Source organism: Salvelinus alpinus, chromosome 7 (assembly GCF_045679555.1).
Source record: "Salvelinus alpinus chromosome 7, SLU_Salpinus.1, whole genome shotgun sequence".
In the NCBI taxonomy this organism is placed as follows: Eukaryota; Metazoa; Chordata; class Actinopteri; order Salmoniformes; family Salmonidae; genus Salvelinus; species Salvelinus alpinus.
In genome coordinates this window covers 31,741,897-31,766,147 of record NC_092092.1, presented here as the reverse complement: position 1 = coordinate 31,766,147, position 24,251 = coordinate 31,741,897, and the positions used below count along the sequence as shown (strand labels likewise).

Here is a 24,251-nt window from a genome sequence, read left to right as displayed (position 1 = left end):
TTTTTTTGTATTCACAGTTGGCATACAAGTTTGTTATTAAGGCACATGAAAGTTCACATGTTCGAGATGCATTTCTGCCAAAAATGCATTTTGATTTAAAAAAGTTAACTGTGAAGTTCCTGTGAAGTATTGACCCTCGACATACGCCTAGTTCCCTGAAACAGGTCAGATATTGGCTCCAGTTCTTTGCGGGCGATGGTACATTCATCATTAAAAGAGAGAGTTCATTTGACTATGATATCGTGGGGATGGATCCAAGAGCTATATTTTAAAATGTCAACATTCTTTGATCTTTCAAATTCCTTTCATATGTTATAGATAACCTTTTATTCCAAGTCCAATATTACTCACTACAGGCATATAATACCCTACAGTGCCTATAGGCCTAGTCTAATTCCCTGTATCAATTTCAGTTCTGCTGCTCAAGTCGTATTCATTTCCTGTATTTCAGTGTTATTATAATAAGTTCTGAATAGGAAAGGAATTACATAATATACGAACCATACAGTAGAACCCAATTAGCTGGGTACTCATGGTAATGTGACATTCATCAGCCGAGCTCTTCATTAGATAGGCTTAAATTGTGAAGATAAAGTTATTTAACACATATGCAGGCACGTAAACACACACACATACACATTAGCAAAGGTAATAAGTTCATTAACCCTTTGACACACACGAACACACAGGTGTGATCATTCTACAGTGGTCCCTGCAGTGTAAGCTCAAACTGGTGTGATTAGAATACTTATTTAGAAATGTCCAGTTACGATTGACGCAACAGTCAGCATTTGAGCTAGCCACACTGTTTTTTCACAGAAACATTTTGCACGAACACACTCTTTACAATGTTATGTCCTCAATGTGAGCAGTTTATTTTTGGATGCAATGTTCAGACATTTACAGAAGTAGCTACAGCATAACACAATTCTCATCCAAACCAGAAAATGTAAGCTACATTAGTTATAGCGCTAACTGAGGAAAGAGTGACTTAACATAAGGGATCATATTTAGCTAACTCTCGATTGACAGAAACCATCGTATGAATTAGCTAATAGCAATTGTGATTTATAATTCATCACATCATGGGTGACCTCACTAGTGATCGAGTAAAACACTTTCGAAAATATAAAGTAATCCGACAATGGGTAGCTTGTGAGCACCGACATGTTTGTTTTTTCCCGGCAACCAAAAATAGGTTACAAGATGAGTTGGGTCTGTTTGCAGTATGCATGTTGAAGGGGGTGTGTCATCTACCATCATTCACTTCCAGAAGTTTACTCGAAAGACGAGTGAGCCATCCCTTTACCTCGTTTTGTTATAACATCTTTGGTCTGACAGACGTTTACGTGACAACCGGAATGCATTGTATGATGTCAACAAACATGACGCCACGCATAGCTGGTAATTAGCTCAGCATTAGCTCATCATAACCAATACAACTTTCAAAAAGTATTTTACACACATCATATATGTCCATTACAATGCAAGAACCGGAATACATGATTTGTCACCAGTGCTTGTAAACGTGAATATAACAGTTAAACTGTATGTATGGAGCATAATGTACTAAGTCGGAAGTTTACATACACCTGAGCCAAATACATTTAAACTCAGTTTTTCAAAATTCCTGACATTTATCATTGTAAAAATTCCCTGTCATAGGTCAGTTAGGATCACCACTTTATTTTAAGAATGTGAAATATCAGAATAATAGTAGATAATAGTAGGCCTTGAAATACATCCACAGGTAGACATCCAATTGACTCAAATGACCCACTGGAATTGTCATACAGTGAATTTTAAGAGAAATAATCTGTCTGTAAACAATTGTTGGAAAAATGATTTGTGTCATGCATAAAGTAGATGTCCTAACCGACTTGCCAAAACTATAGTTTGTTAACAAGAAATGTGTGGAGACGTTGAAAAATTAGTTTTAATGACCTTAACATAAGTGTATGTAAACTTCTGACATCAACTGTACAGTACATACATACATACATACATACATACATACATACATACATACATACATACATACATACATACATACATACATACATACATACATACATACATATGGTGTGCTACAGTAGAAATGACAACACAATATACAGAAACTATAATGATAATGATAAGGCACTTACTTTGATAGAAATGCACACATGTCCAAAGTTATTATTAGTAGTGAAGGCGAAGTGAGGGCACCAGCTGGAAAATGTGCCAGGGAGGAAAAGGTTTGTGCTTGGGCTCTGGTTGAAGAGAGAAGTTTGTTCTGCTCTGGTTGAAGAGAGAAGTTTGTCCTGCTCAGTAATACCTCCTACGTAAATTGTCCGCAACACTGAAATGGGCTAATTCTATGTGAATTAACTTCTTGCAACTATAGGGGGTGCTGTTCCGCATTAGCATATTTGGGTCTCCAAATTAAACTGCCTCGTGCTAAATTCTTGATCGTACAATATGCATATTATTGTTATTATTGGATAGAAAACAGTCTATAGTTTCTATAGGAGTTGAAATTTTGTCTCTGAGTGGTACAGAACAATTTTTACAGCACTTTTCATGACAGGGTTCAGATTTCAGAAATTTTTACCTCTGATCTGGGGTCTGTTTATAAGGCCACAGTGAATGCTATGAAGAAACCGACACTGCCTACGTCTTCCTCTGGGTGTCTGTACGTCATCACGTTTTCAATGAAATCGATGGGACGTTCACAGCCATTATAAATGACCAAAATGTACAGAGACCGCCCTTTCTCAACGTGCGCCTCAAGCGTGAAGGCCATCGGACCTGCCTCGTTCCAAATCGTTTTCTAACCAGCTATATTTCTCCGGTCATGTTTTCAGTCGTTATAGTTGTTAAAAACATCATAATGTGGTTAATTTTAACCGTTTTATAGCAATTTATATCCGTTTAGTGCGATTCTGAGGAATTTATTTGTCGTGCACTTTCTAGCTTTGGGAACGTTTCGCGGTCTCGGTCGTTGTTAGTGGACATTTCGAAGGACAGAGGACATCTATCGACCAAAAGACGTTTATAACATAGAAAGGATACATTGCCCAAGAATATGATGGAAGATCAGCTCAAAGTAAGCAATATTTAATATGATAAACCGTGTTTCTGTCGAAATATTTTAAACGCATACATCGCCATTTTGTTTGGTATAGCTTCACTTGGCCAACCCTGTATTGAAAAGTAAGGATAATTTTAAAAATGTAAATCAGCGGTTGCATTAAGAACTAATTTGTCTTTCGATTCCTGTCAACCCTGTATTTTTTAGTCAAGTATATGATTAGCTTTTAATTAAACTAGATCACTCTGATAGATGACGTCAGACATATTGAGGCTTGATTTCCTAGTATTTTTATTGTGTAACCACGGTTTTGTATGGCTAAATATGCACCTTTTCGAACAAACTGTATATGTATGTTGTAAAATGATGTTACAGGAGTGTCATCGGAAGAATTCTGAGAAGGTTAGTGAAAAAATTAATATCTTTTGGCGGTGATTACGTTATAGCGCTCTTTGGCTGGAATCGATGCTCTGGTAACGTTTTCACATGTAGTATGCTAACTTATCGATTTATTGTGTTTTCGCTGTAAAACGCTTAGAAAATCTGAAATATTGTCTGGAATCACAAGATCTGGGTCTTTCCATTGCTATGCTTTGTCTATTCTTATGAAATGTTTTATGATGAGTAAATTGGTCATACACGTTGCTCTATCTAGTAATTCTAGTCGATTTGCGATGGTCGGTGCAATTGTAAACTGTGATTTCTACCTGAAATATGCACTTTTTTCTAACAAAAACTATCCTATACCATGAATATGTTATCAGACTGTCATCTGAAGAGGTTTTTTCTTGGTTAGTGGATATCAATATCTTAGTTGAGCCGAATTGGTGATAGCACCTGAAGGAGTAAGAAACTGATGGAGTTAGAATAGTGGTGTATTTTGCTAACGTGTTTAGCTAATAGATTTACATATTTTGTCTTCCCTGTAAAACATTTTAAAAATCTGAAATGGTGGCTTTATTCACAAGATCTGTATCTTTCATCTGGTGTCTTGGACTTGTGATTTAATGATATTTAGATGCTACTATCTACTTCTGAAGCTATGCTATCTATGCTAATCAGTGTGTGGGGGGTGGGGGGGGATCCCGGATACGGGGTTGAGGTTCGGTAAAGGTTAATGAGGAGGCGGAACACACCTCAATAACACATCACACAAATGCACACATGGTTGTCACCCGCATATTGCAGCGCAGTTATTGAAAAATTACACTGAATACTTAGTAAGGCATATTTGAAGGCCAAGCATAACCTTCATGACGTGAGAGTGGTGGTATTTCAGACAATTACTTGTAGCTTTCATTTGCGAGGACAGATAAGCAATACATTTGGGGAAATAGCTAATAGAACAGAAGTCCAGAAAACAGAGATGATACGTGGTTTGGAAATGCCTGAGCTGTACAGGGTCAATCTCATCCTACCCCCCTTCACTCAGCAGTGTTGTATCTATGAACATGATCTCACCAAGCTCTTGGCCAGCGGGCAGCGGTGGAAAGAGTACTGAAGAAACTACTCAAGTAAAAGTAGCTCATTTAAAAAGTACTTAATTACTTTTACTCTGAGTTGCTTTTAAAATTAAAATATTGCATTAAATTGCATTAAATTGAAAAAGGAAGAGAGGAAATGAATGTACAGTAGGAACTAAGTTCCTTTATTGCATAACAATAAAGTCTGTTACTTGTTCATGGGACTGGCTGACATTCACCCATGTATACTCCCTCTGTCACGCCTGCTCCCACTCATCCCCCCTGGCGCGAGAGGGCGCCAGGCTGCCCTGCGTTACGCCCTCCTTCCACCATCATTACGCACACCTGCCTTCCCTCGTCACGCACATCAGCGATTCACTGGACTCACCTGGACTCTATCACCTGTTTTATTACTTCACCTATATCTGTCTGTTCCCCAACTCCATTCCCCGCTTCAGCATTGATTGTCGTCTGTCTTTGTGTTACCATTTCTGACGCTGTTCCTGTCCTGTTGCACGTCCGTTCCTAATTAAATGTCAACTCCCTGTACCTGCTTCTCTTCTCCAGCGTCCGTCCTTGCACCCTCCTTTCACTCACTCACCAGTGGTGGAAAGAGTACTGGAATATCCTACTCAAGTAGAAGTACTGTTACGTTAATTACATTTTATCAAGTAGAAGTAAAATTACTGACTTTGAAAAATACAAAAAAAAGTACAAGTACTTGGAAAAGCTACTCAATTACAGTAACGAGAGTAATTGTAATTAATGACTTTAAACCTCTGCCAGCGGGTGATGTCATATTACTGTTTTGTGATCCAGTGACTGGTCATTAGATCATTACATTAGGACAGATAAGAGGGCCTATTCTCTACAACTAGAAAACACATTTAAGTTTCGATTCAATCCGATCCGCTTAGCCAACATCCGCATAGCGGTTGTTTTGACTGTGTCTGAGGTTGAACTGTGTTAGAGGTGCCAAATCCACAAGTGGCTCCTGGCATTATACCTAAAGCGGACATTTCCATTGGCTGCACGGAGTAAATCCCATGCGGCCTTGTCTACACCTCCATTAGGATGATAGAAATCCTCATTATTAAGTTGAACAATTTTTCAATTTGAGAGTAATTATTCCTAAATAGCCTACACTTTCTCATTCTGATCTTCTAACGGGAGTGGGGCGGATGTGGCTTTGTGACAATGATCACAAGAACAGCTGCTCACCGATTTGATGGCTTCAATGCCGTTCCACCCCCGGCACCCCCGGCACCCCCAATGCGGGTGTCTGCTGATTGAATCTCGGCCTTAAACTGGAAACGATTACATGGACATCTGTTGAGTTGCCGCTAGCCGCACTTCCTCCTAACTTACTACTTCCAATTGTGTTCTGCTTCCTTCTCTTGCCTTGGACGACAGTCAAACAGTGTTTAATGATATGACACTGTCTCTTCGCAGCATCTCCTAATAAAGTCTTACCGGACCGTCTCTGGTATTTGCCTCGGATGGTCTGGAAACCAAACCTGACTGTTGCTGGCTCCCCATTTTACGAGCATTTCGCAAACTTTTCCACCGCTAAAGTTTTACTGTTGCATCCATCTGTTGGTGTTGTTTTAGGCAAGGTAATTAGTTTATTTGGGAACTTAAGTTGAGTGGAGCGAAGGCTAGTTCTGGGGATACACAAATGAAATTACTCAATAAATAAACTAATCTCAATAAATAATAACTCTCTCCAGCTGGGGTTGATTTTGATCGAGTGCTTTGATGAGGCACAATTGTTCAGGCTAGACCCCTTAATGAAAACCCAGAGGAATTATTGGATCTCATAATTCAACTCCAAAACCATCTCCCTCTCCGTCCATTTCCTGTCGAAAAGTCTGGCCCAAACTTTTGATGTCCTACCTGAAGTTTGACACTAAGGAGTCACAGCCAAGCCATTCCTGTGAAAGTCACTTTAGTCGTCGGCACATATAAATAAGCCAAGCATCAGACTGACCTCGCAGTCTGAAACAGGCCCAGACTCACAGTCCCACCTCAGTAGTTAAGCCAGTTAGACTCACGGTCCCACCTTGGTAGTTAAGCCAGTTAGACTAAGCCACTTTCTTGTTTTTCCCATAACTTCAGAAATAAATGAATAACATGTTTGACCTAAAATAATGAAAATAATGAAAACAATAACAGTGTCATAATTTTACCCAACATAACCCCTAGTAAGTCTGTATTCTTTTCAGCCAAAGGGCAAAAAACTTGTTAGAGTAGAGCCATTGAAACCCCAGTGAGAGGGATATCTGATGTAGAGAAGAGTGTGTGTGTGTTCAAGGGCTTGTCTGGCAGCTTTGGCCCATTAGGAAAAGCCACTTCTCAAGCAACGCCACTAAAAGAGAGAGAGACAGAGATGAAGGGGATGTCGATGATTGTATTGTATGTAGTGAAAGCACTTTGCTGTTCTTTCTCACTCACTCACTCACTCACTCACTCACTCACTCACACACACACGTACGTATGTACTTACAGAGGGATGAGAGGCATAGAGCTGAAAACAACAATCTGTAGTGTGAGACCCAAGCATTTTTGCAAATGCGTTTTTGCCTTCACTGACAAAAATGCCTCTAGTTCTGGCTCAGAATGTTTGTTTCTCGGTAAATTTTTTCTTCATGTCACTGAATTATAGAGAAGACAGGACACACAACAAATGCTACTAATAAATACATCTGGGTCTAAGGAGATGAACTGTGTAGTGTTGGACATGAGTTTAGGACCTGTTGCATTTTTGCATTTTTGCTCACAGGGTTAAAGCCGTTCACTCAGAGTGTCATTACAGTGTGGACAGAGTGACACAATAGATCAGAGAGAGCGATGACACTGCACCAGCGATGTGTGGTGAGGTCGGTGGCTGGGAATATACTGGCTATTATCAAAGCCAGATTTACTCACAAATAAACCTTGATGAAGCCCAAGTTCACCATACAGTAGATAGCTCCAACAACCAAAGTGACATAGGCTATAAACCGAAATTGACCAACACATTTTTCACCAAATGTAAATACCAATGTAGCCAAGATAGACAAGCAATAGCCTCGGATGCCGGCATATTTCAAATAATTCTACAAATTGACACACTGATCAACTCAGCTCAGCCATAGACCTATTTTGCATTTACAGTTATAACTGAAAGGTGGCACTAAAATTCCAAAATATGGACACATTTCATCTGAATAATTCACAATGAAAACTCTATAGCCATTCACAATGGATTTATAATTCTTCCAATGCGCGGTGCATGTAAACACCATGGAACATAAGGCTTGGGCCCACATTGAGTGGCAGGAGAAGCCCCATTCCAACTGCGCCCACAAAGCAAAATGAAATGCCCAAGATGTGAAAAGTCTGGGTAAAAAGTATTAATTGGTAATGACTTTGCAGACAAGTGGACAGTCCATCACTCACCGTTCGCCTACCCGACAACTAGCAGTGAGAGAGATGGTGGTTGACTTGCCTGTCATGAATAAAATCCCGTCTTGTATGCTGTATCCTGCCTCTGTCTGGTCTTAACTGTCGTTATAGTTCAAGTTCCAGAGGTGGAATAGTTGTATGTACATGGGAGGGTGGGATGGAGAAAGTTAAGAGGTGTACATGGGAAGAATTTAAAAAAATAAAGTTCACGTTTCACTCTTCGAATCCCCCAAACAGCTTATTACATGATTATTCTAACTTGGAAAATTGTTTGAGGTGCAGTACAGTGGTGTTCATTTATCAGCGTTGTTTAGTTCAAGGGATGCTAGCGCCAAATTATGCTTACACGCCCAAATGTGCACAGCTTATCCCAGGCAATTACCCACAGAAAATGTTTAGGCAATACGGATGTGTAAAACATGAAATCGGCTCAAGCTACTTCAAGTTACTGTAGGCAAAACCGTATTTTTGCTATGCTGACCATGCCTGTCAGGAAAGGCTGTGCACGTTAAAGAGTTTAATGGATTCGTATGGATTCGTATGGATGGAAAGAAAGGCATGAATGCCCTGGCGCCTTTTTGTGTGTGCAGCTTTAGCTAAATGTTTGATTTTGAGCATAAAATCCACCTGAATCTTTCAGAAAAAAACAGATCATGGGAAAAAATTGGGAAAATGTGTCACATAATTATTTTTTTATTTGGCTTTTCATAATATATTTTTTTATTAGAATATCACAAAGTGATACCTACCCTGCCTACTCTGCCTACACGTCACTGTGCTGCTGGTACACAATGCAGCCATTGATTCCCAAAAAGTTATTTCACCTTTATTTAACCAGGTAGGCTAGTTGAGAACAAGTTCTCATTTACAACTGCGACCTGGCCAAGATAAAGCAAAGCAGTTCGACACATACAACAACACAGAGTTACACATGGAATAAACAAACGTACAGTCAATAACACAATAGAAAAAATATATAAACAGGATGTGCAAATGAAGTAAGATAAGGGAGGTAAGGCAATAAATAGGCCATGGTGGCGAAGTAATTACAATTGCAATTAAACACTGGAGTGATAGATGTGCAAAAGATGAATGTGCAAGTAGAGATACTGGGCTGCAAATGAGCAAGATAAATAAATAAATACAGTATGGGGATGAGGTAGTTGGATGGGCTATTTACAGATGGGCTACGTACAGGTGCAGTGATCTGTGAGCTGCTCTGACAGCTGGTGCTTAAAGTTTGTGAGGGAGATATGAGTCTACAGCTTCAGTGATTTTTGCAGTTTGTTCCAGTCATTGGCAGCAGATAACTGGAAGGAAAGGCGGCCAAAAGAGGAATTGGCTTTGGGGGTAACCAGTGAAATCTACCTGCTGGAGCGCGTGCTACGGGTGGGTGCTGCTATGGTGACCAGTGAGCTGAGATAAGGTATGGCTTTACCTAGCAAAGACTTGTAGATGACCTGGACCCAGTGGGTTTGGCGACGAGTATGAAGCGAGGGCCAGCCAACGAGAGCGTACAGGTTGCAGTGGTGGGTGCTATATGGGGCTTTGGTGACAAAACAGATGGCACTGTTATAGACCGCATCCAGTTTGTTGAGTAGAGTGTTGGAGGCTATTTTGTAAATGACATCGCCGAAATCGAGGATCGGTAGGATAGTTAGTTTTACGAGGGTATGTTTGGCAGCATGAGTGAAGGATGCTTTGTTGCGAAATAGGAAGCCGATTCTAGATTACATTTTGGATTGGAGATGCTTAATGTGAGTCTGGAAGGAGAGTTTACAGTCTAACCAGACACCTAGGTATCTAGGTCAGAACCGTTCAGAGTAGTGATGCTGGACGGGCGGGCAGGTGCGGCAGCGATCGGTTGAAGAGCATGCATTTAGTTTTACTTGCATTTAAGAGCAGTTGGAGGCCACGGAAGGAGAGTTGTATGGCATTGAAGCTCGTCTGGAGGTTTGTTAACACAGTGTCCAAAGAAGGGCCAGAAGTATACAGAATGGTGTCATCTGCGTAGAGGTGGATCAGAGAATCACCCGCAGCAAGAGTGACATCATTGATGTATACAGAGAAGAGAGTCGGCCCGAGAATTGAACCATGTGGCACCCCTATAGAGACTGCCAGAGGTCCGGACAACAGGCCCTCCGATTTGACACACTGAACTCTGTCAGAGAAGTAGTTGGTGAACCAGGCGAGGCAGTCATTTGAGAAACTAAGGTTGTTGAGTCTGCCGATTGACAGAGTCGAAAGCCTTGGCCAGGTCGATGAATACGGCTGCACAGTATTGTCTCTTATCGATGGCGGTTATGATATTGTTTAGGACCTTGAGGGTGGCTGAGGTGCACCCATGACCAGCTCGGAAACCAGATTGAAGCCCTACTGAAATGAATTGAGTCAAATAGAATTTAATTCAGTCAAGCAGAAATGTGTTAAGTCAAATTGATTTAGAATTTAATGAATGGGGAAGGAAGTGTTTGACAGATCTCTGTGTGGAAGCATGGACTGCTGCTCAGATGAATTTATGTTGTATGGATGGCACTCACAAAAGCCAGAGCTAACAGCCTGTAAGTTGTTATTGATGGAGGTTGTTGTAAATTGAATGAACAACTTAGCAGTAATTGTATTCGACAGCCGATAGATCCAATAGCTCTTGATCACTGTTGCCTGCATGTTGCTTCATGTTTATCACACAAACCCAGACCCATATTTCCATTTCCCATTGCCAGTTGTTATGTTGCGATTCTGTTGTGACTTGCACACTATGGAGAGTTAGAGACTACGCGAAAACCCACAGCTCGCGTGTGCTGGGCGCGAAAGGAATAATATTCGGGGAAAAGGCATATAGGGGGATCATTAAAATAGACATAGTCTGAGGACAAATCCTGGACGACATAATCTTCTTGGGATGAAGAACTCTTCCACATGTCAGCAGAGCTACAATAGGGCTAGCACTCATCACTGACTGGAGTCCAGATAGACGTAGGGAAAGATGTATTAGCACCACTTTTGGCTGTAAATGATGATCAATGGCAGATATAATCACTATACAGTACGTTGTTTTTATAGTCTGCTCAATACATAGTCTGCTGATGTCTTAGTTAGGAATCCAAAGTGTGTTGCACTCTAGACTGTTTTAGTCTGGGTGTGATTAATCAGGGTCATAAAATCACACTGTTCAGGGGTTTAGTCCTTGTAATGAACTGAACTGAAAAATGTTTCCACCTTAGAGAAAGGAGGCCACAGGGAGAGAAGAGTGATACATCTGCGGTCTGCAGGTGTGTGGAGTGGGATTATGAGTATGCACATACACGCACAGACACGCACATATATACATGCATACTTACAGGCTCAGCAGGATAACGGAGAGCAGGCTTATAAAATGAGAACAGATAACCTGACCTAACCAGACAGGAATCAGAGAGAGAGCGAGAGGCTGTTAAATGGATGTAGAGAAGAGAGGAGAGAGAACAACCATTAAACTGAAGAAGAGGAGGGAGAATGACTGTTAAAAAGACAATCGGAGTGAAAACAGCTTCAGTGAATGTCATGCCAGCACATGCTACAGCCCACTGACCACATGTGACTAAGTAGTAGTAGGATAAGGGCACTGCTAAGACAGACGGACAGTGAGCTCTCCAGACTATCCTGCCAAAGAAGCCGTGAGGCACAGAAGGCCTTATTTCCTCTGAGTGTCTGTGAGTGCGCACAGTAGAATGTGTGAGTGTGTGTATTCGTAAAGCCTTATTTCCTGCACTCGGGGAGCCCTTTACAACCTGTGTGTTCTGCAGTTATGGACTCTATTGGACCTGCTAAAACAGACATGCACAAATGCACACACACAGAGCAGTTTGTGATGGATTGCTATGTCATGCTGCTATGTGTTTAGCACCAACCAGGGAAACGTGGCGCTAGTGAATTTTTCCTGGGGTAGTTAGCACAGGCCTCAGCTGGTCATAGACTGCTGTCCGTGCTATATTCCTACGTGTCTGTGTGTGTGTGTGTGTGTGTGTCTCTCCACATCTGCCTGTGCTGGGATGTGAATCGTACCATCTGTGTTCAGAGCTACAGAGTGTCTCTAAAATACTACACTGTAAAACCATGAAACATGAAACCATGTGATACATTTACAACCTAAACGTCAGTGTTTAAAACTTTTGTTTTAATTGTTGCATGTTGCATTTATATTTTTGTTCAGCATACGTTTCTCTGTACCAACAACAAAGACTTGCCCTTACGGTGCGCCCGTGCCACTTCATTTGGCTGTGGAGGCCGATACAAGAGCCACACACACTCACACAGGAACGCTAGCACACACACCTTAGTTCTTCCTCTCTATCCGTCCTTCTATGATCCTGCTCACGTCGTTCACCAGACTGTGACCTAGCTCTGAACAAGATGAAACACAGAATAATCCCTAAAGAGGAGAGAGACAAAAATACATAAACACTGCTTCCCTCCCTTTCATGATCTGCCACTTTCTCTCAGCAGGCCTAGGTCACACACACACACACACACACACACACACACACACACACACACACACACACACACACACACACACACACACACACACTGAGTGAGGGGTCCTCTTCCAGCAAACAGAGCTATTTGTTCGCATCATCACAAGTTCTTTTTTAAGGGGTTAGATCAGCTTTAATATTGCAAATAGATTGCAGCTTCCGTCAATGTAATTGTCTGCATCACTTCCAATCCTTCCAATCCCCCATATATACCAGTCAAAAGTTTGGACACACCTACTCATTCAAGGGTATTTCTTTATTTTTACTATTTTCTACATTATAGAATAATAGTTTAGACATCAAAACTAAGAAATAACACATAAGGAATCATGTAGTAACCAAAAAAGTGTTAAACAAATCAAAATATATTTTATATTTGAGATTCTTCAATGTAGCCACCCTTTGCCTTGCACACGCTTGGCATTCTCTAGGTAGTCACCTGGAATGCATTTCAATTAACAGGTGTGCCTTGTTAAAAGCACATTTGTGGAATTTCTTTCCTTCTTAATTGAAGCAGAAAAGTGAAAGTTATCAGGTGAATTTATGAAGTGAGTGGACAGAGAAATACAGCTTCACTCTACCCAATTAGAGCAGCCGGATCAACGTACAGCCCACCCTTTTCTTTACAGACAAGCAAACTAGCCAGTTGAGTTACTGAGACCATGTAGCACCTTTCTTGACTGACTGACATGAGAAAGATGTTGTCACGTCCTGACCATAGTGCTTATGTGGTTTGCTTGTTTTAGTGTTGGTCAGGACGTGAGCTGGGTGGGCATTCTATGTTGTGTGTCTAGTTTGTCTGTTTCTGTGTTCGGCCTAATATGGTTCTCAATCAGAGGCAGCTGTCAATCGTTGTCCCTGATTGAGAATCATATATAGGTGGCTTGTTTTGTGTTGGGGATTTGTGGGTGGTTGTTTCCTGTCTCTGTGTTTTCTCTGCACCAGATAGGGCTGTTTCGGTTTGCCCCGTTTGTTATTTTGTAATATTTGTAAGTGTTCACAGTATTCGTCTTGTTAATTAAACATGTTGAACACGAGCTACGCTGCGTCTTGGTCCGATCCCTGTTACACTCTCTCTTCTCGTGAAGAGAGGGAAGGCTGCCATTACAGATGTGTTTGTGCTGGCACCCGAAAATGTTTATTTTTCAAAAAATACAAAAAATAGTCAGATCATAATTGTATCCAGAAAATTGCCCATATCTGTTATGATACTCATTTTGTCCGACTACTCTGTATTTTTATTTAACCTTTATTTATCTAGGCAAATCAGTTAAGAACAAATTCTTATTTACAATGACGGCCTAACCCGGCCAAACCTGGACGACGCTGGGACAATTGTGCGCCATCCTATAGGACTCCCAATCATGGCCGGATGTGATACAAACCATTGAAGAGCAGTTATGCAGACAGACAAACGGATGGATGATACAGACGGACAGGAGGGTAGACAGACAGACAGGTGTGTTTCAGGGTGCTGCAGGTTAGAGATGAGAGAAGAAGATAAGTAAATCCACCCCAGTGGGATTAGCGCTGTCTGCACTGGAGCACCTGGGAAAAGTCTGGAACAAGTTCAGCGAGCATGTGTACAGTATGAGCCAGCAGGGAGTGGACCCGGACAAACATTCACTCCAGACCCAGGCACACACACAGTCGGGAACACCAGGCAGGACGTGATCTCTCTGCGAGCACACCACTTTATTCCTGACTGCAGAATGGCTGTTGGCCGCTTAGACGTGAGTCTTTCTGTGTGAGATACAGAACAATAAGAAGAGTAACAAACATTGTAATTCCTCCAGTAAATGTAAACCTCAATATCATAATCCATCTGATTTGTACAGCTCTGCTAATGTGCTCTGTCCAATACTTAGGTGTATGACTACTTATACTGGAGACAATCAGAAGAACTTCAGATGAATTATGTATAAAAGGAGACGTCTAAGTAGTCTAAAGTGCATTCCTTCCCTCGTCTCATCTCCATCGTCACTGATCTGTTCAATGTCAGTGTGGTGGACACCTACTAGGTGGGTGAGACTATTGAGATATAGTGGGTTATGATATTATTGACACCCTTAATGAAAATCAGCAAAAATGTTTAAAAAAAAATATTATAATAATAATTAAAATACAAAGCTATATTGTATGCTAAAAAAAATAGGGACATTATATCATTTTATACTAATGCATTGCATTCTGCGTTCTCATTTCGACGCCAAACCCACCATTGGTGTGCGTGGCCAAAGAACTGTATTTCCATGTCATCCAAGAACGCCTGGAGTTTGCTTAACAGCATTGGTACTTGGATTGGAACCGGTGCTTAGGCCAGATGACAAGAAAAATAAACCTCTTTGGCCATGCACACCAGTGGTGGGTTTGGAGTCAAATTGAGAATGCATGAGCAGAAAATAACCCCATATCTACTGTAAAATATGGTGGTGGGTCTTTGATGTTATGGGGATATATTGCTTCCACTGGTCCTGGGGTCCTTCAGGTCAATGGCATCATGAACTTTACCCAGTACCAGGATAGTTTTGCCAAAAACCTTGTTGCCTCTGCCAGAAGGCTGAAACTTGTCCGCAAGTGAGTCTTCCAGCAAGACAATAACCCCAAGCATACATCAAAATCCACAAATAAGATGTTATTTGGCCACCAAATCAACATCTTGCAATGGCCATTCAGTCTCTGGACTTGAAACCCATTGAAAACATGTGGTTTGTCCATAAGCGCAGAAGAAGGATCTTAAGGATTCTGCATGGAGGAATGATTTAAGATCCCTCCCAATGTGTTCTCAAACTCATAAACCATTTTAGAAAAAGGTAAAGTCCCGTTATCCTCGCAAGGTGAGGTATTGAAATGTATTGAAAACAGGGTATCAAAATATTTTTGCCCTACGTTTTTTGGAAAACAAATGTTTACTTGTTATGCAAAAGGTCTTTCTCTGAGCAATTGTATAAGTATTAAATCATTTAATTTCCCCGTTTTTTGAGCCTACAAAAAGCTCAGTCTTTTTTTGCTCATCTTTATCAACGGTGTCAATCATTTCAGACCCCACTGTACACCCAGAGTCTCAGCCTCCCTGATGGAAATTGTCTGGAGGCAGTGAGTCATTAGGATATCCAACATACATTTTAGACCCCACTGTACACCCAGAATCTCAGCCTCCCTGATGGAAATTGTCTGGAGGCAGTGAGTCATTAGGATATCCAACAATCATTTCAGACCGACTGTACATCCAGTCTCAGCCTCCCTGATGGAAATTGTCTGGAGGCAGTGAGTCATTAGGATATCCAACATACATTTCAGACCCCACTGTACATCCAGTCTCAGCCTCCCTGATGGAAATTGTCTGGAGGCAGTGAGTCATTAGGATATCCAACATACATTTCAGACCCCACTGTACATCCAGTCTCAGCCTCCCTGATGGAAATTGTCTGGAGGCAGTGAGTCATTAGGATATCCAACATACATTTCAGACCCCACTGTACATCCAGTCTCAGCCTCCCTGATGGAAATTGTCTGGAGGCAGTGAGTCATTAGGATATCCAACATACATTTCAGACCCCACTGTACATCCAGTCTCAGCCTCCCTGATGGAAATTGTCTGGAGGCAGTGAGTCATTGGGATATCCAACAATTGAAATTTCTATTCACCCGCAACCTGCATTTATAATGATTGCCAGGGTTAAGACCATCGGGAGGAGACTACCTAATCCATTTCAACTGGAATAAGCATTTCAGTAATGGGTGCAAATATTCTAACTAAGTGATTGGATTAGTTCAGAAAAGTGTATGTTATTTATCTTTGTGTAGCATAAAATTAATCACGCAATGTACTATACATGCAAAAAAACAGATATTAAAAACAATTTAAAAAATTTGACCTGCAGCAGAGGATTTTTTTTCATTTGTTGTCATATCTTTAAAAAACTGTTGGTGTGACTTCTCATTTAGTTTTGAGTCAGTACCACAAACATTTCAAGTAATAATGACTTTTTATTGACTTACTATTAGTATTTGAGAAAAAATGCCTTTATAGTGCACACACACACACACACACACACACACACATGTCCCTCTGCGAAACCCTGAGAGCGTGTATAAATATTTTCCCCCTAGAGAGGCTTTTTATTTTCCCCCTAGAGAGGGTTTTTAATTTCCCCCTAGAGAGGGTTTTTAATTTCCCCCTAGAGAGGGTTTTTAATTTCTCCCCTTGAGAGGGTTTTAATTTCCTAGAGAGGATATTTAGTTCTAAGCAGGGATAAGCAGAGAAGAACTCTGAAATCACACCTCCCCAGAGCTGCTGAGAGAGAGGGACTGAACACCATGGATGACCATGTCTCAACACTCTATATTTCCTCATTTGTCTCCAACCATACAGTCCTTGTGTCTAACCATAGAATTAGATTGGAATGAATCACAAATGAGACATCAGACATTCTAATTTCAAGTCAGTGTTCCACCATTACGTCATGTCGGAATGTCTGTGTGTGACCAAGCACTTCTCAGTGCTGAGGCCTAACTCAGAAGCATCAGACATTGGATACACTGGCTGGGTGCTTCTGCCTGGTGGCTGGAACAAATTTGTTAGTCTCTCTGTGCTATATTTTGTCTTTGTTTACTTCTGTGCATGAGCCTAATGGTTAAAGGTCTTTCTCCAACTCAGGAAATTAATACAGCTTGGCAATTATAACCACATCCATAACCTTTAAAGGACAACAGGAGTATGTATAATGACAATGCAAAGACCAACATTTCCTGGATGTATAACCTTTAGTTCCAGATGAATATACTTATAGGACACAGAATTTCTCATTTCCATTGGTGCTTATGCCCAGCTGTGGCGATCTAGAGAAAGACTAGCCCTTACAACTGATATGAAGCTACTGTGTGTGAGATTGGGACTCCCTGGTACAGTGTGAGTTGAGTTTGGCGTGCGGTGTGGGGGGTCCGTGGGTGTCTTTTAACAATTTCTTTGGATTCCTCATGTCTTACTCATTGTTAGAAAAAAGTTTGGTCCAAATCGGATGTTAGGTACTATATTTATTGAATACTATATGAATGCCATAAATTGAAATGGCCAATTTGGATGCAATCAATTAGCTTAATTTCTCAGAGATAAAATGATATTTAAACAAAATAATGTGCTAATCTTATATGTTTATAACTACCAAAATTATTTCAGAACAATCTGAGATGGTGGGTGCCATGGCTTGCAGAAATGACATTTAGCGACCCCTTGGTGCTTATGCCCAGCTGTTGAGGTCTAGTGAAAGACTAGCCCTTCTTACAGCTGATATCAAGCTACTGTGTGTGGAATGATCGGGACTCCCTGGTACAGTGTGAGTTGTGAGGGATTCTTTCTGGGTCATGGAAAGAAATTATAACGACAAACACTGCTTATGTTTTTTCAGGTCAAAGGGAAACTCTGAAAGCTCTTGGTGGATCGCAACGCAAAAACTGCTCTAGACTCTAGCGGAATGTGTAGCTCGGATTAGAATAAACAGAGAATGCTGTCATAGGAGAGAGACAGCATTGTAACAGAATAGAGAGACGACATTGTATCAGAATAGAGACAGTGATTATTAGAATGACAATACGACAGTGCAGGTAATCTGTGAGCAGCAGGGATGGGTAGTGCCACCGTATGGCAGGGGAAGTTGGCGGTGTGAATGCCACCTCTCTGATCCTCATTCTCTCTGATTATACATGGTAGCGAGAGAGACAGACGGGAAAAGAAAGTGGAACTCTCCCCCAATAATATAGCAATTGACAGCTCAATCTATTCTAGCTTCCATTTCCAATCTTTCTCTGAAGAGTCAAAAGTGACGTCCTATCTTTGTCTCACGGGTGTGTAGAATGAGTTCCATCCCAGCACAATCACACCTGATTCAACTAATCAACTGATCATCAAGCCATTGATTAGTTAAGTAAGGTGTGTCAGAGGCTGCGTTTACACAGGCAGCCTAATTCTGATCATTTTCCACAAATGTGTCTTTTGACCATCAGCCATAAATTTGGCAAAGGATCAGATCTGGAATGCCTGTGTAAACGCAGCCTGCTGGGCTGATGTGTATTAGTGAGATACAGCCACAGTGAGAGCATACATTTTATAGAGAGCTCCTCTCAGCACTTCTCATGCCAACAGCGACGGCACAAACCGTGTGGAAAATAAGACTCTTTACAAGGCCCTCTGTAAAACCCATGCTAAGCTCTCGCTCTCTCTGTGTGTTTGTGTGTTTCTTCTTTAACGATAGGGGAAAGTCTCTCATTCAGGGGACTGGGTGGTGTTAGTTGTTCCAGTTAGGAACTCCTGTAAACTCATGTGCATGTGGAAACAGTTTTGTCCGGACACTTGTTAAACAGCAGTACTGCACATGTACACAAACATGCACAGAGACACACACACACAGTGTAAACTTGTATATTTCTCTTGCCATAATGACCTCGTCTTCTCCTCTATGCAGCAGTGCTCATGATATTCCATTGACTCAGAAGTAAAAAAATAAGCTGTAAATAGTGACTGTTTGAAGAACAATCTGTAAGTTCTTCATGGTAATGGGAAACCTTTAAAGTATTTAAAAGTCAAGTGCACTACGGTACTAAAACTCTGCAAGGGCATAGTAACTATAATCAATCACCATCCATCTACCCTTAGGTAATCTGGGCATTGTTAGTGTGTCAGCTTTGCCCTCCAGCCCATGTTAACATTATTACACTGATATTAAACCCTATGTGGGTGTGTGTGTGTTTGTGTGTGCACTTCCATCTGGGCAGGCTAACAGAAGGTCTGATCCTCCACACATAGGCTGTGTCCATCACCTCCAAACACACACTGTGCCAGATAACCACTATCCAGTTCTGTGTGTTAACAAAGCTGTTAGGAACAACTAGAGAATACATATGGCAGACGTGTGTGTGCAAACAATAGCAGAGATAGAGGCGTTGATATACAGAGGAAGGCGATGCTATTTGCTTGAGTTTGTGTACAGGGAGATGAACAGGGTTTGCTGTGCCACCTCTACGCTTTGGCATTTCTCTAGAAGCTCTGGAGAGACCTGTCTTGCCACTCAGATTTACAGCCACTGTATTAATGGTCCTTTGTCCTCTGTTTCACTCCCAGGTTCAGAGGGGACAGGAGGAAAAGGAGAAAGGAGTGGACATAGCAGATCCTACTGCTTAAACTCGTCATCATGGAACTAGAAAGAGGAAGACGATGCGGTGAAGGAGGGGGATAAGAAGGAAGAAAGTGCAGTGCACTCAGCAGACCTCACTCGTTCTTTAGAGGAAGAGGCAAGATGAATCTGGATGCTTCTTGGACTAATGTAAAGAGATAACAATCATAATTTACCCTCCAAACCAGCCTCCACTGAGCGACGGCAGTGACTTCAACACACACAGGAACCATAGAGCTGGCAGCTCTTGGCCAAGATTCAATTCAGAACAAAAAAGTGTAGGCCATATAGAAATAATGACACTAATTGAAAATCATTAAACAAAATAATACGTTTTAATATTAGCCTAATCAAGGTGTAGATTACATCACACATTCCAGTGTTTGAACTTGTAAAACAGCTGCACAGGATTTCTACTCCCTGTGATAATTATATCGCTGGGAGCCGCTTGTGAATTTGACAGCTCCAAACCAGTTACACCGCCTAAACAAAAGCAATGATAAGTTATGTGTTTGTAGTTTACCACGAGTTACTGTTGATCTGATTGAATATTGTCCCTTGTTTCTTTACGCTTGTTTATAAAACACACACTATGTTCTCAGCATCCTGTTTAGGTTGTGTGTGTCACGCACCGACTTCCTGTGGATGACTGTTTCAGACAGACATTTTGGGGAGTGTCAGACATTCTCACTTTCCATTGATCCCTTGCGGCGGTCCATCAGAAACCCTGTTCAATCTGTCACATAATTTGAAAACTTTGGGCCACAAGTGTTTAAGTCCATCTCTATGTAGTGTCGGGATTTTCTGCTCTTTTGAGTTCACATTATTTTTGTGAATTCCAAATTCAGTTATTCATAGAGCAAAACGAGGACAATGTTCTATATCGAAGTTGATTCAGTTTCATTGACATTATGTTTTTCTTCTGTGCAAGGTTGTACATGTTTCATGTTGAGGGAGACAATGAAATATATATTTTCTGCTTTTGTTCTGTTCAATCAGAAAAGTTTTAGCAATGTTGCGTGTGTGCGCATCCTTGCGCGTGGTTGTACGGGTGTGTGTACAACTGTGGTTGGGCTCATGTATGCAGGTTTTCATCAATCAACAATGTTGTCAATTACTAAGTACAGAGGGAGCAAAACAGTTATTAATGAACAAACAAAGATAAGAGACTCTTTACTATAAGCCTTCAACCGTTTGGTTAACACAATACTCTCTTCTTCAAAGACCCACGCCAATCACACCAGGAAGACTGAAACTGACAGTTCTAATATAATGTCAGTGAATGAACAATTCAACAAGATGAGTCCGAGCCAAAGGACTATGAAAGGGCTTCAACTGTGGCAGATCGAGGTGTGACATACGCTTTCTGAATATACCGTATCTGATTACATCTATCAGGCCAAGTGTTACAGAAGTAATTTGTTTAAAATCAAGACAATGGTAGAATTCTGCTTTTAAAGACATTTACCGAACGCGATACATTTGTTGGCAAATTAAATATATGGACGCTGTACATTTTTCAGTTGTTGATGTTGTAATTGTAATGTCTTTGCAAAAATGCTATTGTTTACGCAACTATCCAAATTCCTTTGCATGTCAGGCTGTCTAATACGCAGACAAAATCATATTTACCCATGGCACATGCTCACACACACACACACACACACACACTAGAGCCCTGCACAGGCCCAAACGCTTCTGCCAAATGTAAGGCAGAAATAACTTCCTCCATTATTACGTAAATCCATTAGCTACTCTTCTCTATGTGTCACTGCCCAGCTCACTCTGCATGCACTCTGGTTCTGTCGGCTCTGTGTGTGTGTATTTCCATAGCAACGTCTCCGCAGCTACAAAGTTATAAACCAGCCTATTTTTTAACATTTATTTTCTTACATCTTATTTTAAACCTAACCCTAACCGTAAACTTAACTCTAACCACACTACTAACCTTATGCCCAACCCTAACCTTAAATTAAGACCAATAAACACTTTTTTGTTTTCATGAATTCTTACGATATAGACAATTTTTCTTTTTTGGCTGTATTATCAAAGAGAAACCTTTTGCTTGGCCTGCTCTGCTCAATTACCAGACATTAGAGAGCCGTTAGCTGTCAGCTAGCTACTTTTTGTCAATCTAAACAACGAACAGAACTCAAGAAACATTATTTTCTGTGAAAGCACTTCTGACACCATGGTATGATCTTAGTAAGATATGACCACACCGCGCAGCAGAGCAGGTGATCAATTTAGTGATACCCGTGCCCCACCTGTACCTTAGTTATTGGCGACAAAACAGGCCCTACCCGTCCCTAACATGATGTGGAATGTCAGGACCCGTCGGGCTCAGGTTGGGTGGCAGAGCTCTAACACACCTCCAGGGAGATGCACTTGGCTTTTCACAGGGCAGACATCTGTGCCTGGAGACTGATAACGACTCTAGCAGACCCTGCTCCAGTCTACTGCTTAACATGTTAAAAGAGAAGTTTCCTTTTTTTTTTTACAACCAAATCTCTATTTCTGATGGAAATGGCATGTTATAGACTGTTCCAGACACCTTTTTTTAAGATTTCACTTGTTTTTAATGTTGTACACATGAAATTGTGTCATTCCGAACTTTTGCGGATACATTTCGGAATGACACACGTTTATGTATACCACATTTAAGGACCTGCATCACTATACTGAGAGTTTTGCTGTTTCTAAAAGGACGTTTTTAATTTTTTTATTGCCTTTGTTAATGTTTTTTGATTCGCGGTTTGGGGTAAGTTTCTCAAAAACTGAAAGTGAAATCACAAAAAAGTTTGTGCGACTCGAGCCATTTCCAGTACGCAGGTGTGCAGGCCGGGTGTGTCCATGTACTATTTTATTTTCTTTGATAAAAAAAAACAAGTGAAATCACAAAAAAAGGTGACTGCAGCCTTCTACAACATGCCATTCACATCAAAAATGTGGATTTGGTTGTAAAAAAGAAAGCTTTCCTTTGAATGTTTTTGTCATATCGGGAACCAAGATGTTTCTATATTTCCCTCTGGCTAACACAAATAACGTAGCTATATTGCGCTCTTTGGCTCCGATTTGCTCCCTTGATCACACCCAAACACACATACACACATACATACATACAGTACATACATACATACATACATACATACATACATACATACATACATACATACATACATACATACATACATACATACATACATACATACATACGTACGTACGTACATACACACACCTCTTTTGTGGTGGCAAATACTCGAAGATGGGATATTCACTTTTGAGTTGCTCCCCATTGGGAAGAGTGTAAATGTAAACAGCTTAGTTTTGGGTCAGGGTCAGGACCAGGGCCACAAACACACACACACACTGATCAAATGCTGATTGTTTTCTTGTTCCTATTGTTGGGTTTAGTCAGTTTGCTTTGCTGGTGTAAACGTGTTGCTTCAGTTCCTGCCATACTTTATTTAAGACAACCGCCAGCGCTGAGCTGTGTCCATCTACAATATGAGCACTTATTAAAAAGAACTCTGTTTAACTCCTCCGGGTTTTCATCCTTTTTGTATTTCGGGTTCAAATGGACCAAGCAGAGATTTAAAGGGTCGTTAGTCGGAGTAATTAACCTGGAGTTATATAATCATAATTATTTAAGAAATATACTTTTTCAAAGTAAAGTTGAAAGATTTTCAAAGTTGAAAGATTTTGATGAGTAAACAGAAAAGTTGTTAAATGAGAGGACAGCTCACTGACCATTTTATTCGCCCTAGCAGAGCTGGTTAGGCTGTTTTTATGTTATCCAAAGCATTGGTGACTGCAACTGTGCTGGTGGCAACAATTTACACTTTTTTGCCAACGTTTACTGACACCGACAATATTCAACGGGTGTTGAGCATTCGTAAATGGCACACTCAGACGAGGGTGGTCTAAAATTGGAGTAGATAGCCAGAGCGAATATACCAGCAACGTCTATCAACAGTTGTCGCAGTGACATTCTATTGAAATGGTTACTTGCATTGTGGAGTATTTTGTTAAGACATGAAGCTAGCTAGCTAGGTAAAAAATGAACCATAATCCCAACTCATGATGTTTCTACCCTGCACAAACCTGCAGGTAGCTAACCAACCAGGTTCAATGTTAGCCAGCTATCATTAGGGTATAACTAGCAAAGCAAATGGCTCTGAGATAAGAGTAATAAGATAATACATGTAATGTTAGCTAGCGAGCCAGCTAGCTAGCTAACAGTACACTTTAACTTGAAATGAAAAGGATTTTCTGTCAAAATTAGAAACGTGTAATTTCTGAAAATTTAGCTAGCTAGACTATCTTTCCCATATAAATCATTCATGGATGGATGCGTCTCCTGTTGGATGCCATGGCTGCCCTTAGTTTGAAGATGTAATCCGGAGACAGGTGTCCTTAGCTATCATACTCTAATTCCACTGATTTCAAAACTCGGTCCTCCAGAAAGTGGAGAACAACACTTATGCAGTTGTACTACGCGATATATTTCAGAAAAAGCCACGTTAGACAGGATTACCTAGACATACTGACCAGCTCAAATAGACAGAAGCGTGCTATATGG

The 24,251-nt window shown here is 40.9% G+C and overlaps 1 protein-coding gene across 1 annotated transcript in view; it reads left to right on the top strand.

Moving 5' to 3' along the window:
- The window catches only part of LOC139580818 (urotensin-2 receptor), a 74,453-nt gene extending 51,714 nt beyond the window's left edge, over positions 1-22,739 (top strand). The window contains exon 4 of the mRNA XM_071409851.1: positions 19,618-22,739. The gene's annotated coding sequence lies outside the window, so the exon portion shown is untranslated. The remainder of the gene's footprint in view (positions 1-19,617) is intronic.
- The last annotated feature ends 1,512 nt before the right edge of the window (positions 22,740-24,251 follow it).